Below are 16,648 nucleotides of genomic sequence, written 5' to 3' on the forward strand. Positions count from 1 at the left end.
CCAATCCCCAAAGTTCATCCATTGTCTACTGCCAGCCTGGTGTATCCACGTCTATATCTCAACTCCACTTTGCCGTCTTTTGATAGCTTTTAATTTCAGAAAGTCCAATCTCGAAAAAACTCTCAGAGAAAGTCATTGTTCTTCCATCCAGACCTCTATGTTTAAGAGTCTAACTTAGATTCTATTTCTTGGTCCTTTTAAAGTCTGGATGTTCCAAATACTCCGGCTTCAAATTTGGTCCAGCTCTTATTCCTCAGGTTGCTTTTTCCTGTTCTGCTGCAGAAACCTTCTAATTCAGAAACTTCTTGTTCTCCACAGAGGCTTTTGTTATTCAGGAACATAACTTGCATCAAGTCCCTTCCTTTCTTCAATAGATAAATCCATTGTCTCCTTTAGTATAGAAACCTCTGTAGACAAAATAATGCTTCGTTTTTGCAGCTTTCCCAAGAGATAACAGATCCTGCTCAAATTCATAGTATTTTTCCACTTGCTGCTACTGTTGCAATGTCCCAGCCTCCCTCTAGAGGGAATATGGTAACTTAATTTCTTTCAAAATCAGACCCAAAAGTCAAATAACTTGTTGCCTTTATTTCCAATATTTTATGTCCAAATTGTAACAAATCTAACCAGCAAAGCCATCGTAACAAAGTTCTCTTTTATTTTCCTGCTTTGACAGCTACTTTGACAGCTGTCAAAGTTTCTGTGTCTCTTCACCAGTCTCTCATAGCGGATCATTCCCGGTTCCCGGGGGGGTTGCATTTTAGTTCCCACAAATCAGTCTTCTCCTCCAGCACAATTATTGTAATTTCCCTTCGTGAAGTTAAAAATTTTTTTCAGGTAAACAAGTTCATCTCTCGATCTTAGTTGTCAAATCCTTGCGTTGAGCCATCTACAACGGGGGGGGGGGGCGGACTTCCTTTTTGCACTCCCCCCGCTCGCTCCAAATTCAAAGATCAAATTTCCCTTTTAAGTCCAATCAATTTATTCACGGGTTGTTCCTTTTAGTCCAAATCCGAAATTTTCAAAGAAGAAGTCGTTGCTCTCCGCCGAATGGCATGCGGCTTCGCTGGGCAGGGGAAGCATTGGACTCACAGCACCACACCCCCCCCCCCCCCCGTCACCCGCTCCGCAGCCTTTAAAAAGGCTCCTTCGCGGGTCGGGGCGCAAACGGTGCCCGCCGAGTCACCAAGTCCATGGGCATCTCCGCCCATGGTTTTTGAGGGTCCCCGCGTCGCCGGCACGGCAGGAACCGACCCCTACCCAGCCGACTCCCTCCGGAGCTCGGAGGGAGTCCGCCATTCGGCGATGGCGCCGACCCGGAAGTAAAATTATATTCACTTAGCCCAAATATCTTTGGAATTCCCAAGTCATGTTAGAATTTTTTCTAATACCCCTCACTTTTGGGAATTCGAAAGTGGAAACATTCAGCGTGCCCTACTGTGTTGGCAAAAATAGCCAAAAGTCATATGTGAAGGCTAACCCATTTATTGTAGCTTATGGCACAATAAACATGGCATTTGGTTTGCCATATTTTGATGCAGAGCCTGTTAATAAATATATGAAAGCTTTTGTCACACACTTTATTTATTTATTCATTCATTCATTCATTTACTTACTTACTGGTGCTCTGGGTTGGCAGTTTGAGCTAAAAACACCTGGGCAAATGTCAATTATGCAGGAGAAACAGCTGATGAGGATGATTTTTGTTCTGGTGACAATCTTGGAACATGTTGATTTAGAAGATTGTTTCAAGATGTTGGGATAAGCCATGTGCATTTTGCCTGTGTTGAAGCTCAAGGCTGCTGCTTAGGTGACTGGATTTGCTTCTGCCTTTTGACCAAAACGTAAATGAAGAGTCAGTGGTTCTTCTTTCTTCTCTCAGACTTGAACCTGCCTCTGTCGTTGCAAGCTTCTCCCTGGAAATGTTCATTCATTTGTGTTGGTTGGTTGTAGTTTCCTTTCTCAAAACTTCTCAGTTTACTCTCCTTTTTTTTTTTTTTTTTTTTTTTTTTGCTTTTTTGCACTTCCTTGAAATTGGGTAATGTTGCATGACTTGTGGTCAGCTGGTGGCAAAAAGAGCATCTGCCACGGAAACAAAGCATGTCAAAAGTTGGAGAACAAATAACAGCACTGAGGTATATTTAGAGGTGCTGACTTTCAAAGGCTGAAACTGTTGAGATGACAAATGGCTGGATTTGATTTATGTTTTAAAAGTGGTTGGTTTTATGTACAGACTTTATTATTTAGCATACTGATACCCCACTCTTCCTTCAAGGGGCTCACATGAGATTCTAAGGAAGCTGGCAGGCCTAAAATTGCTAGTTTCATTAGAAAAAAAACCCTCCATCATTTACCTGCAGACTGAACTCTAGCCTTTAGTTTGCAAATTGCTATTCACATCAGGTTTGGCCCAATGTGAGAGTTTTCAAAATTTTGTGATACACTTTCCTGTCTAAAAGACATTCCATTTCCCAGTGAATTCTCTTTTTTCTCTAATCCAGGTGGTCAAATACTTCTCTTCTTCTCATGAAAGGTTTCAATGACTCCTCAGTTAGCCTAAGATCCAAATGTTTTCACTGACTATTGAATGTAGGGCTGTTCACTAGGGCCGGCCCATGCATGAGGCAAGAGGAAGCGACTGCCTCAGGTGGCAGGATTCACAGGGGCAGCAGATCCCGATGTGAATCTTTATCCCCCACCTTGTTCCTGATGTAGATCTTCACTCACCCCTTCTTCCTTGGCGGCTAGGGGGGACACCATTTTGTGGTTCGTCTCATGTGTCAATCTGTCTCATGCTGGCCTTGCTGTTCACACACTCAAATGTAGAACCTGGTAGCCACACACCTGCTTTCTGTTCCTTATATGGCCTAACCTTATGAAGGTATATTTCTGCCAGAGTTTCCAGTTCATTGCAGCCTCTCATTGAACGTCTCCACCCCCATTGTTCAGCCCAGACACTAAGGTCCACTTCTGAGGGCCTTTTGGTGGTTCCCTCACTGCAAGAAGTGAAGTTACAGGGAACCAGGCAGAGGGCCTTCTCAGTAGTGGCACCCACCCTGTGGAACACCCTCCAATCAGATGTCAAGGAGATGCCAAGGCCCCATGACCCACAGTTCCCTAGTGGATAAATAAACACACAGACAAGTGGATTTTGGCTTATGGGTTCAAACAGGCCACAACTTCGTTGGTTACAGATGTGAGCGGTTTGGCTTAGGCATTGGGTGAAGCCCGCCTATATCTCAACTCCCGCCCATCTGCAGGGAGTCCAACTAAGGGTAGATCACCAATAGGGGAAGCCCTATGACTTGCATCAAATAGGGGCACCCCAAAGGGTCCCCATTGGGGCTGTGGCATGGCCCTAGCCCACGTCCAGGCATTGGACAGAATCCGCACCCCTGGATCCCTTTAACAGGATACTTTCAGAAGACATCTGAAAGCAGCCCTGAAACAGGAAGGTTTTAATGGTTGATGTTTTATTACATTTCTATATGTGCTGGTAGCTGCCCAGAGTGGCTAGGGAAACCCAGCAAGATAGGCGGGGTATAATAATAATAATTTATTATTTACTATCTAATGCTGGAGATGATCAGTGGAGAAGGATCAACTTGTCATAGCTCCAGTTCATGTCTTGAAGGCTCCACGGCATGGCTGATGAACTGGTAATCATCTGGTCCATCAGTGTCCATTACCATCATTATCTCAAATAACAAAGGTTGTCCCTGCTTATCTTGAAAACAGAGGGAGAGGGGGGAAAATAACTGGATCCGGCCTCTTGCTCCCTCCTTTCTCGTGGCTGATATAAAACAATATTGCAAGGAGGTAGACAATGTCCAACATATAATTTCAAAGGGGCTTTTTTGTAAAAAATTTGAAACCTTACCACCGGAAGCTGTATTTTTCGCCCTATAAGACGCACCAGGCCACAAGACGCACCTAGTTTTTGGAGGAGGAAAACAAGAAAAAAAATATTCTGAATCTCAGAAGCCAGAACAACAAGAGGGATCGCTGTGCAGTGAAAGCAGCAATCCCTCTTGCTGTTCTGGCTTCTGGGATAGCTGCGCAGCTTGCATTCGCTCCATAAGACGCACACACATTTCCCCTTACTTTTTAGGAGGGAAAAAGTGAGTCTTATAGAGCAAAAATACGGTATATCACCTGATTATAGGAAAAACCCCCACCAAATTCAAAGTGGTTTACAGAAAAGATAAAACAATAAACTTACCACTAAAAACTTACAGCCATGATTTAGAACAAGCAGGAAGCTAAAACTGCAATAGAATAGACTAAAACAAATTAAAACTCACGCACACTTTTAAAACATCTGCTGAGGAAAATGTGCCTGCATAGAGAGGGATGCAAGAACAGGGAGACTGGCCTGATGATGATAGACTGCATGAGAAAGGGGCACCTGAGGACACAAATGATTTTTAAAAGCTTGCAAGGTTGGGAAGGTGAGGGTTATGTGGGATCAGCTTTTGTACCAACTGTCCAAGGCACTTTTCCAAAAGAGGAAAATGAAGCCCATAACTTACATGGACTGTTGGCTAAACCCACAGTTAATTGATTTACTAGTGAATATATATCGGAGAACTTCTGAGGACGGCATAATGTACCGCCGACGAATGTAGCCGATGAACGCTAGACTCCTTCAGTCTCGGCAGATGTTCTTCAGAGCCATTGGAATCATTCAGATAAGCCATTGCTTCTTTCCTTCAGCTATAAAACGGGAGATAGTGGGAATAATAAGTGTATATTGGCTACATGATTGTTTTCACCAAATAATTCAGCCCCAAATTACGAACGCTGATCAGAGTGCCGAAACTTGGTTCGTACTAGCACCGTTGCAAGGCAGTTTGCTGCTTGAGATAGAGGGCAAGGCGGCACACAGGCGTTCCCATTCCATGTGCGGAATCTGAGCAGGATGATAGCTGAATCTTACTTTGACACCGGCAATGGGGAAGAACCATCCATAGCACCAGAGGGCAGCAGATTATTAGGGGGTGCAGGGCTGGTCATAGAGCACACACCCACCCTCACACACCCAGTGTTTACCTTGCAAACATGGGCCTGGGAATCCTGCTAGAAAGCTTGGTTAGGGTTGAGTTTCAGAGGAAAGGCAGATGGGTGAATGCTTCTCCTCTCTTCCCCTCTATTCTTCACTTCAGTGCACACACAACCACGCAGGGGTAGGTGCTTTGAAAATGAGAAGGAGCCGTGGGACTTCATTACCCAGGTTGTCATCTAATGTGTGGTTTGTTCTTTAAACCACCTGCACAGGCTGAGAGAGGCTCGGGCTGAGAGTTTGGAACTTTGAAGTGGAGGGGAAAGCGAGTGGGAAGTTAGATCCTGCAACGATTCAAGTATCCGACATCCCCCAACATTTTCCAATTTTGTCCGATTCATTTTTTTATTAAAAAATTATTTGGTTTTACATATTTAAATTTATAATCATACCACATCTAAAATTGAGATTTCCACGAATCTCTGGACTTCCCACCTTCTGTTGTTAAACCTTTTTTACTGCATCTTTTTCTAATAACCAAATTTTTATCCCTCCATTGTGTCCGTAGTTCTCATTACATTACAAGTGTTATCGCAATCCTAGCATTTTCAGCTGCTTACGGTGGTCTTCAAGGTAGCGTATTTTTCGTTCTATAAGACGCACCAGACCATAAGACGCACCTAGTTTTTGGAGGAGGAAAACAAGAAAAAAAATATTCTGAATCTCAGAAGCCAGAACAACAAGAGGGATCGCTGCGCAGTGAAAGCAGCGATCCCTCTTGCTGTTCTGGCTTCTGGGATAGCTGCGCAGCCTGCATTCGCTCCATAAGGCACACACACATTTCCCCTTACTTTTTAGGAGGGAAAAAGTGAGTCTTATAGAGCAAAAAATACAGTAAATTATAAATTTTTCCCATTCCTTATTAAAGTTTTGGTCTTCCTGGTTCCTGAATCTTCTGGTCAGTTTCGTCATTTCAGCATAGTCTACCAACTAAATTTGCCATTCCTCTCTGGTAGGGACTTTATCTTCTTTCCATCTCTGGGCTAGCAACATCTGGCCCAGCTGTCCATTTTGCCCAATTCAGACTTGTGTTTTGAAAGTGAATCTTTTGCCTCAACATGTGCACCTGAATGATTTTGACTTGCTGGTATCGCTTGCTTGTTTTGATTTTGGCAGCTTTCGGGTATGAAATCCCATAAACCGTTGGTCGTGAAATATTAGGGACCTAGCTGTGTGCCTGTAGCAGGAAAACCAGCAAAGAATCTTGTGGCACCTGACAAATTGACTGAGACAGTTTTTGTGAACTAGACCCTACTTGCTCAGATGCATGAAGTACATATGATGGTGAAGTAGCAAGCCTGATGTTTCCTTGCAACGTGTAGTCACAAGGGAATATTGAGTGTCTTTGGTTTCACACTTTCAGTTCATAACAGATAATGTTGACACTCAGGAGTGCTCCTATTTAAACTGATTGTGAAACTAGAACATGTCCCAAAATGCCAATGCAGTCTGCAGGGATTCTACAGCTGAGATGCAGGGCTTCCTTTACAGACCAGCGTTCTTCAAGAGCATAGCATCATAGAATCATAGAATCATAGAGTTGAAAGAGACCACAAGGGCCATCGAGCCCAAACTCCTGCCAAGCAGGAAACACCATCAGAGCACTCCTGACATATGGTTGTCAAGCCTCTGCTTAAAGACCTCCAAAGAAGGAGACTCCACCACACTCCTTGGCAGCAAATTCCACTGTCAAACAGCTCTTACTGTCAGGACGTTCTTCCTAATGTTTAGGTGGAATCTTCTTTCTTGTAGTTTGGAACCATTGCTCCATGTCCGCTTCTCTGGAGCAGCAGAAAACAACCTTTCTCCCTCCTCTATGTGACATCCTTTTATATATTTGAACATGGCTATCATATCACCCCTTAACCTCCTCTTCTCCAGGCTAAACATGCCCAGCTCCCTTAGCCGTTCCTCATAAGGCATCATTTCCAGGCCTTTGACCATTTTGGTTGCCCTCCTCTGGACACATTCCAGTTTGTCAGTGTCCTTCTTGAACTTGCATGATAACAACTGTTGGGATCTGTTTGCCTCCAATGGAGTGTGCTTCTGGGGTGAAGTCAAATCTCTGCGTCAGCAGCACTGAAGTGACATCTCTGTAGGGCCATTATCCATGATAGAGCTATTTTTTGCCATCTCACCACTTGCTTTTTCCTGTAAGACCAATTGCAGTCATTAACAGTCGTCAACAGGTTTACCACACCTATCAGCCAATCACCCATTCCCACCACCCTTCTGAGTAATACCCCTCCCCACCCTCTCACTATATATGAGGGTCTGGTGACTTCTGTTTCAGTGTATCTCAAGAAGTGTGCATGCACATGAAAGTTCATACCAATAACAAACTTAGTTGGTCTATGAGGTGCTACTGGAAGGAATTTTTTTAATTAAATATATCAGCTGTTTGCATCAAATATAACTGGGTAACAAACGTCAACTGTTTGGCAAGTACTCAAATATCCAGTGTAATCCATTATTATTATTATTACAGTGGTACCTTGGGTTACATATGCTTCAGGTTACAGACTCCGCTAACCCAGAAATAGTGCCTTGGGTTAAGAACTTTGCTTCAGGGTGAGAACAGAAATCGTGCTCTGTCAGCGCAGCGGCAGCGGGAGGCCGCATTAGCTAAAGTGGTGCTTCAGGTTAAGAACAGTTTCAGGTTAAGTACAGACCTCCGGAACAAATTAAGTACTTAACCTGAGGTACCACTGTATTATTATTATCACCCCACCCATCTGATAGGGTTGCCACAGCCACTCTGGGTGGCATCCAACATATATAAGAACATAACCAAACATTACACATTGAAAGGCTTCCCTATACAGGGCTACCTTCAGATGTCTTCTAAAGGTTGTATAGTTACTTATCTCCTTGACATCTGATGTGAGTGCTTTCCACAGGGAGGGTGCCACTGTTGAGAAGGCCCTCTGCCTGGTTCCCTGTAACTTCCCTTCTCACAGTGAGGGAACCACCAGAAGACCCTTGGAGTGGGACCTTGGTGTCCAGGCTGAGCGATGGGGGTGGAGATGCTCCTTCAGGTATACAGGGCCAAGGCTGTTTAGGACTTTAAAAGTCAGCACCAATACTTTGAACTGTGCTTGAGATGCTGGACCATTCCTGGCCATCTATCTCCCCACCTTCAAAGATATTGCAGCAAACTAGAGTCTCTGGGGGGCCTCCAAGCTGGCAGGAGGGTGCGCCTTGGTGTGGTGGGCGTCCTCACTCCCAAGTTCTCAAAATAGTGAAAAGAAACTCATTTCATGGCCTATGGCTGCTCCGAAAAGGCAACTCCAGCATATGCATGTGATAAATGTTAACTGTGCATTAATCGCATTAAAGAGGACCCTATAAACTTTTCATTTCTAATTAAATCCCGGCCGCCAATTCTGCTGAAGAAGGCGCACTCTGAGCCTTTGTTTATGTGGAAAATTAAAATGCAAATACAACAGAATTTATTTCCATTACCAGAGTGATATGCTGGGCTCCTCCATTTAACAGCCTCCAATTATTTTAAAGCCACCCTCCTTCTCTCCCCCTTCCCAGCTTTCCCTTAGAAGTTGCCACCTCTAAGTGGAAGGTGAGGGAGGAGAATGAGGAGGCGAGGATGATGGGCAAGGCGGGGGGAGAGAGAAGACTTCTTGGTCGCATTATGTGTGTTCAAGGTCACGCACAGGATTTAGGAAGGAAAATGCAGCGGTCAGGGAAAGATGAGTGGCAAAGAACAGAGGGCCAGCAAAGATAACCAGGAGGTGGTGTTGAGCGCTCTGTTATGAAAAATCAAATTTCTTCCAGTGATAAAGGCATCTTTCCGACATTACAGTTGGGTACCGGGTATATGCGTTGACCTTTGTGACTGAGGATTGCGCAGGTTGGAAGATTCTATTTAGAAGTGAATCAGCTGGTGTCAATGGAAGAATTGAGCTTCAAGCATGTTTGGGCAGAACAGCAGCTGCCATGTTTGTTTCTCCCGTGTCTGCTTTGTGTGGGCAGGTGGGGGTTCTGCTTCTAAAACGAAAAGGTTTGTGTAGGTGAGACGAGATTATTATTATTATTATTATTATTATTATTATTATTATTATTAATACCCTGCCACTCTGGGCGGCTTCCAACAAAACACTAAAACACAATAACCTATCAAACATTAAAAGCTTCCCTAAACAGGGCTGCCTTTAGATGTCTTCTAAAAGTCTGGCAGTTATTTTTCTCTTTGACATCTGGTGGGAGGGCGTTCCACAGGGCAGGCGCCACTACCGAGAAGGCCCTCTGCCTGGTTCCCTGTAACTTGGCTTCTCGCAGTGAGGGAACCGCCAGAAGGCCCTCGGTGCTGGACCTCAGTGTCTGGGCAGAACGATGGGGGTGGAGACGCTCCTTCAGGTATACTGGACTGAGGCCGTTTAGGGCTTTAAAGGTCAGCACCAACACTTTGAATTGTGCTCGGAAACATACTGGGAGCCAGTGTACGTCTTTCAAGACTGGTGTTATATGGTCTCGGCGGCCACTCCCAGTCAATAGTCTAGCTGCCACATTCTGGATTAATTGTAGTTTCTGGGTCACCTTCAAAGGTAGCCCCACATAGAGCGCATTGCAGTAGTCCAAACGAGAGATAACCAGAGCATGTACCACTCTGGCGAGACAGTCCGAGGGCAAGTAGGGTCTCAGCCTGCGTACCAGATGGAGCTGATAAACAGCTGCTCTGGACACAGAATTGACCTGCGCCTCCATGGACAGCTGTTGAGTCCAAAATGACTCCCAGGCTGCGCACCTGGTCCTTCAGGGGCACAGTTACCCCATTCAGGACCAGGGAGTCTTCCACACCTGCCCACCTCCTGTCCCCCAAAAACAGTACTTTTGTCTTGTCAGGATTCAACCTCAATCTGTTAGCCGCCGTCCATCCTCCAAACCCCCCCCCCAATTTTACCTTCCTACAGCCTATTGCCCCACCTCCCCACCCCTCCCCCAGCGAAGCTCTGTTCCCAGAAAATGAACTGGGCTGGGAGAAAAGTGTCTGCAACAACAGACCACAGGAAGGTAAGGAGGAGAGGATTCAACTCATTGATTGAATCACTGAGAATTGATTGGAGGCTTCTAAGCAGAGGCTGGGTCTGTCAGGGATTCTTTAGCTGATTCCTGTATTTTTTTGGGGGGGGGGCCTAGATGACCCTAGATATACCCTTCCAACTTCTATGATTCTAACCCCCCCCCACTCACAAGCTCCTTAAAGGGTAAAGGGACCCCTGACCATTAGGTCCAGTCGTGGCCGACTCTGGGGTTGCGGCACTCATCTCGCTTTATTGGCCGAGGGAGCCAGCATACAGTTTCCAGGTCATGTGGCCAGCATGACTAAGCCGCTTTTGGCGAACCAGAGCAGCGCACGGAAACACTGTTTACCTTCCCGCTGGAGTGGTACCTATTTATCTACTTGCACTTTGACGTGCTTTCGAACTGCTAGGCTGGCAGAAGCAGGGACCGAACAACGGGAGCTCACCCTGTCGTGGGGATTCGAACCGCCGACCTTCTGATCAGCAAGTCCTAGGCTCTGTGGTTAAACCCACAGCGCCACCCACGTCCCTACATGCTCCTCACGATGCTCCTATTATAAGCCCCTTTATGCCTCTCACTTTACATGTGATTAAGGCAATCACAGAAGCAAACAAATGGGGCTGTCGCCATCCCAGCTAATTTAGTCCACACCCTCCAACATTTCTCCGATGGAAAATAGGGATGCCCTAAATAATAATAATAATAATAATAATAATAATAATAATTTTGTTGTTTATACCTCACCCAATTGACTGGATTGTCCCAGCCACTCTGGGCGGCTTCCAACATATATAAAAACATAATAAAACAATAAACATTTTTTTAAAAACTTCCGTTCTAAAGGTTGCATCGTTACTAATCTCCTTAGCTCGGAGGGTCGCATAACTCAATAACCTCCAACATTTCTATGATGAAAATAAGGATGTCCTAAGGAAAAGCAGGATGTTCCGGGACAGCTAGGATGTCTTCTGTATATCTAGGATTCTCTGTGGAAAATAGGGACAATTGGAGGGGCTGCTAGCCCTCCTTTAGGGATTGCTGATATGGCTTGTATGTCCCAATCCAGTAAGCCCCACCCATGTGAAGGAACAGCCTTCCATGTGGATCTTCTGTATATAAATATGTGCATACATGCCTGTATGTATGTAAGGCAACAATAGCACATCTAGCAATCCAGAGATGCATATGGAATTCTGTGCATCAGCTGGTGCAGGTAAAAAGGTAAAGGACCCCTGAACGGTGAAGTCCAGTCAAAGGCAATTATGGGGTTGCAGTGCTCATCTCGCTTTCAGGCTGAGGCAGCTGGCGTTTGTCCACAGACAGCTTTCCGGGTCCTGTGGCCAGCATTACTAAACCGCTTCTGGTGCAACAGAACACCGCGACGGAAGCCAGAGCACGCAGAAATGCTGTTTACCTTCCCGGCACTGTGGTACCTATTTATCTACTTGCACTGGTGTGTTTTCAAACTGCTAGGTTGGCAGGAGATGGCACAGAGTAACGGGAGCTCACTCCGTTGTGGGGATTCGAACCGCCAACCTTGCAATTGGCAAGCCAGCCCAAGAAGCTCAGTGGTTTAGACCACAGAGCCCCCCGTGTCCCTGTACCGGCTGGTGCAATCGTCACTGTTTACCATAGTCCAATGACAGTCTTTTTCCTCTACAGTGATAAATACTAATTCATTCATTCATCTGCATGTGCATCTTCACTTTCATCTGGCAGTACTTGTAGTCTTTTTAGCAAATGTTAAGTTTGGCTGTTTGGATGGGACTTAGTTCAGCCTCACCAAAGTGTAGTTATCTGGTTGCAAACTTAGTATATCACAGAGGCTGCAGGTTACCAGGGCAGTGCTTGGTTTATTACTAAGTCATTTGCTAGCGTCAGTTTTTAGAGGCTCTCAGTATCAGAATGTCAACATGGACATATACCTTTTCACACAGGAAGCATGATAACATAGGTACACAAGACCAAGTGATAAAAATGTACACAATTAGTTAGCAGTGCAGTGTTTGGCTAGGCCTAAGTGTCTCATTTAGGCGTGTTTGCGTCTGGGGTGGGGGGCAGGGGTTAAAATACGAATACAGATTACAGAAAAAGATGCCTACATCTCTCGATGCTGTGCTGTTTATAAATGTGAGCATGCATTTTCCAGCATGGTCTCCCAGCCCCCGGCAGAGAAGGTAGCATGGGTTGCGATACAAAGCCATTGTAGTACAATTTCTGGAACAGAACGAGCATCACAAAATAAAATTATCGCAGCTGTAGACACAGGAAAGGCAAATGCACTCCCTGTGCTGACAAGAGGCTATTACAAAACCCTGACATCATTATTCAATACACAGGAGCTCTGGGACCGCTTGCTAAGTCAATGTTGAAGAGGGAATTACAAAATAATATTGATAGGATCAATGAAACTGGCACATAGGCATACAGCAGTGCAGCCATAGGTATTAACATACAGTAACGGCTGCCTAGGCAGACAAGACTAAAAGAAAAAATGGGGGGGGGCACCCCGACCTCTCCTTGAGTACACAGCCATAGTACAAATTTGCCAAGGAATTCCAGGACAACAGTCAAAAACAACATGCATTGGGACTAGAGAAAGTGTGCCTTTATTCACTAACTGTTTGGGAAGTGACCTCGACACACATGGAAGTTAGGATGGGGAATCAAATGTTGCATTGAGATAGCTGGAGCCCCAGGCCAGGACATTGGTTAGACTCAATTACATTTATATATAACTTTTTAACATATACAACGTGCTGCAGCATACCCTCCAACATTTCTCCGATGAAAACAGGGACGTCCCATTCCATAATGATAATTTTACTATTTATACCCCGCACATCTTACTGGGTTGCCCCAGCCACTCTGGGCAGCTTCCAACATATATAAAAACATACTAAAACATTAAACATTAAATAAAACCTTCCCTATACCGGGTTGCCTTCAGATGGCTCTGGGCCTTCCATACCCTCCCATATTTCCCCAAAGAAAATAGGGACATCCTAAGGGGGACGTGGGTGGCGCTGTGGGTTAAACCACAAAGCCTAGAACTTGCCGATCAGAAGGTCAGCAGTTCGAATCCCCGCGACGGGGTGAGCTCCTGTTGCTCGATCCTTGCTCCTGCCAACCTAGCAGTTCGAAAACACATCAAAGTGCAAGTAGATAAATAGGTACCGCTCTGGTGGGAAGGTAAACGGCGTTTCCGTGTGCTGCTCTGGTTTGCCAGAAGTGGCTTAGTCATGCTGGCCACATGACCCAGAAGCTGTACGCCAGCTCCCTCAGCCAGTAAAGTGAGATGAGCGCCGCAACCCCAGAGTCGGTCATGACTGAACCTAATGGTCAGGGGTCCCTTTACCTTTTAAGGGAAAGTGTGACGTTCTGGGATCAAGTCAGAACCTGGGATGGCTTCTCTAAATCTGGAAAATAGGGATGCTTGGAGGGTCTGCTGCAGTCCTACCTTCCTCACAACAACCCTGGAAAGTAGGCCACTGTTATATTGCCATTTTACTGGAGAACTAACTTGGAGATGATGATTGTTCAAGGCAGTCCAGCTCTCTCTATTAGTTCTGTGCAACCCCTATAGGAATCATGGGGATTTTAGTGGGCTATGCGTACTGCATGCTTATGGCAGCATTTATTCTTCGTGCCTGTTAACTCTGTTGTGGTGGGCAGGGGCGAAGGAAGGCGTAGGGACACCCGGGGCAGGCATCACTAAGTAGGGCGCAAACCGCTATACAGCACATGTGTCATTTCTACGTACAGTGCATGCGTGCGACACTGCAAATGCGCTTAACTTAACAGATTGCTGCTTGTACCAGGATCTTCTGCTCATGGCTAAAGCCTTCAAAGGTGGTGGCAGTGGCGCAATGGCTGCTTGCGCTGCCGTGAGCCCCCGCGGGGTGACTTCTTGTCACCCCCACAGACATGGAACCTGGAGCGTAGTGCCCCCATGCCCCCCGTTGCGACACCATTGTTGGTGGGGAGATCATGCCAAGGCCATGCCAATTTAATATGCCCATAGGAAAGCAAATCTTTGTATTAGAGGTGATCATATACTAAGCTAAATCCCAAGTTGTGGGTAAGATGCTGCCCTTTGGGCCGGCCCTACTTTTAGACAGGAGGAAACAGGTCTCTCAGGCAGCATAATGCGGGGGGGTGGGGCACTGAGCAGGAAATGTTGGCAAGGTTTGGAGGGCAGAGCTGTGGGTGTGCCAAGCTGCCTTTGGGTTTCAACTTGCTAGAGAGGACTCTGAGATCATTTCCCTTTGTACCCCAACAGGAACAGGGTGAAGCTGTCGATTTTTTCTCCTTGCCTGGGCGCACTCTCTTTCTGCTCTTCTCCACCATTGCGAGAACATCTGCAAGTCAGACTTTTAAGCTAGGCTTAAGTATGTCTTGGTAACTCAGGCAGCTGTAACTTACTGTCCCAAAGGTCACCGTTAGCCTGAGCAGAGAGTGGCGTTGTTTTCTCATTCTGGATTACTTAAACCGGAAGGCTAAAAGTACCATATCTAAGGTTCCCTTTTAACCTGCAAAGGGATAGTGCTCTGCAGAACTCACAAACGTGAGGAAGGAAGAACAATATCTAATAAATATAGTTTCTCCTAGCTGCTAAGCACATCCCAGCTTGGACCAATAGTTTGACTCTGTGTAGGGCAGGTTCCTATGCTTTTATGCCTTGCCTAGATCCTTGTAAAGGTAAAGGGACCCCTGACCATTAGGTCCAGTCGTGGCCGACTCTGGGGTTGTGGTGCTCATCTCACTTTATTGGCCGAGGGAGCCGGCGTACAGCTTCCGGGTCATGTGGCCAGCATGACTAAGCCACTTCTGGCGAGCCAGAGTAGCACACGGAAACGCCGTTTACCTTCCCACTGGAGCAGTACCTATTTATCTACTTGCACTTTGACGTGCTTTTGAACTGCTAGGTTGGCAGGATCTGGGACAGAGCAACGGGAGCTCACCCCGTCGCGGGGATTCGAACCGCCGACCTTCTGATCGGCAAGCCCTAGGCTCTGTGGTTTAACCCACAGCGCCACCCGCGTCCCTTCCAGCCTTGTAGAATGCTACAAATCAGTAGGCATGCCCAGCAGTGCTTCCTCCAACAGGCCCAAGGCAGCCCTCCTTGATCTTCAGAATGGGATCCACCTTTACTCAGTGGCGTAGCGTGGGGGGTGCAGGGGGGGCTGGCCGCACCGGGCGCAACATCTCAGGGTTAGGGTTAGGGGGCGCAAATCCACGGGTTAGGGGGCGCAAATTACTTGCCTTGCCCCGGGTGCTGACAACCCACGCTACGCCACTGCCTTTACTGCTTCTAGCCGCCTGCACCTGTCGCATACAAACAGTTTAAATATTCCCATTTCCTAAGAGCAAACTCTGGAAGGGCTCCAGGGCATCCAGCAGCATCAGTGTCAGGGAGATGCTGTACAGCCCCCCACCCGCATGAAGAAAATGGACCTTCAATTGCAAGAGACGTCAGCTGTGGAAAGAGGAAGAGGGATTATTGTCCTGGGTTTCAAATCCAGGACACAGGACCTTTGACCTTAGCGTGAATCAGCTGATATTGAAGAAGGCTGAGGGAAGAAGTGAATGTGCTTGTGGGGTATTCAGGGACCCCCTTTCCTTTCCCCAATGCTTCTGTTTGTTGTGCCATAAAAACAACCCAAGTCCTCATGCTCAGTGTTCAGTGAGTATTGATTCAGTCTGCAAGCAATTTTAATATTTCTTCAGGGACTTTCCAGCAACAGCACAAGTCATTAATTCATCCTCCCAAATTGCTTATTCAATAGCGGGAACATGGCTCCTGAATAAAGTCTCAGAATTTATGTGACTCGTACGAGTCAGGAGGTCAAGCAACTGTTATGGAGTGAAGTTAAAAATCCAAATAAAATATTGACACTTTTTTGGAGGAGAGGGGGAGGAGGAGATGGGAGGAAGCAAAGGTATTTAAAATAGGGGCTTGCTGCCATGCCCCCAGGATAACAAAAGGAAAGAGATGAAAGACAAGTTGGAGTCTGAAAAATCAATGGGATAGACGGCACATTCACTTAGTATTTCATAATTCTTTCTTACACACACAATGTCCTGCACATACATAGAAATAAGGAGAGATATTTTCCCAAGGCTGTGTTCTCCTACCTGCATATACACAAATGCAGCATAGTCTTAGGTGTGAGGTAACTCTTGAGGATAATATGAAAGGCAAAAATTAAAAATAAAGGCTTGTGTACTCACAATTTCCCCCAGGGGTGTGTGTTATATATTTGTGTGTGAGAGAGATCTGTAAGCAGAAATATTCCATTGTCTGCAAGGCACAACATATTTGGACAGGTAGTAAGTAACCCACACAGCTTACAGCTCATGGTGAAATCCAGAAAAGCTAACTAGGGTTGCCATACGTCCGGAATTTCGCAGACATATCTGTAATACTTGAACCGCACGCAGTGTCTGAGCAGAAATCAGCAAAATGTCTGGGGAAATCCGGACGTATGGCAGTCGTTTTTGCCGATTTCCCTCAGAAATAGCTCAAAAAAATTCCAATTCTTT

General features: G+C 45.9%; 1 protein-coding gene across 8 annotated transcripts in view; it reads left to right on the forward strand.

Annotated features, from left to right (window-relative positions):
* Positions 1-16,648, forward strand: part of PAX2 (paired box 2) — a 145,100-nt gene that overhangs the window by 30,578 nt on the left and 97,874 nt on the right. The gene's annotated exons all lie outside the window — the stretch shown is intronic.

This window comes from Podarcis cretensis (genome assembly GCF_951804945.1).
Source record: "Podarcis cretensis genome assembly, chromosome: 5".
Classification (NCBI taxonomy): domain Eukaryota; kingdom Metazoa; phylum Chordata; class Lepidosauria; order Squamata; family Lacertidae; genus Podarcis; species Podarcis cretensis.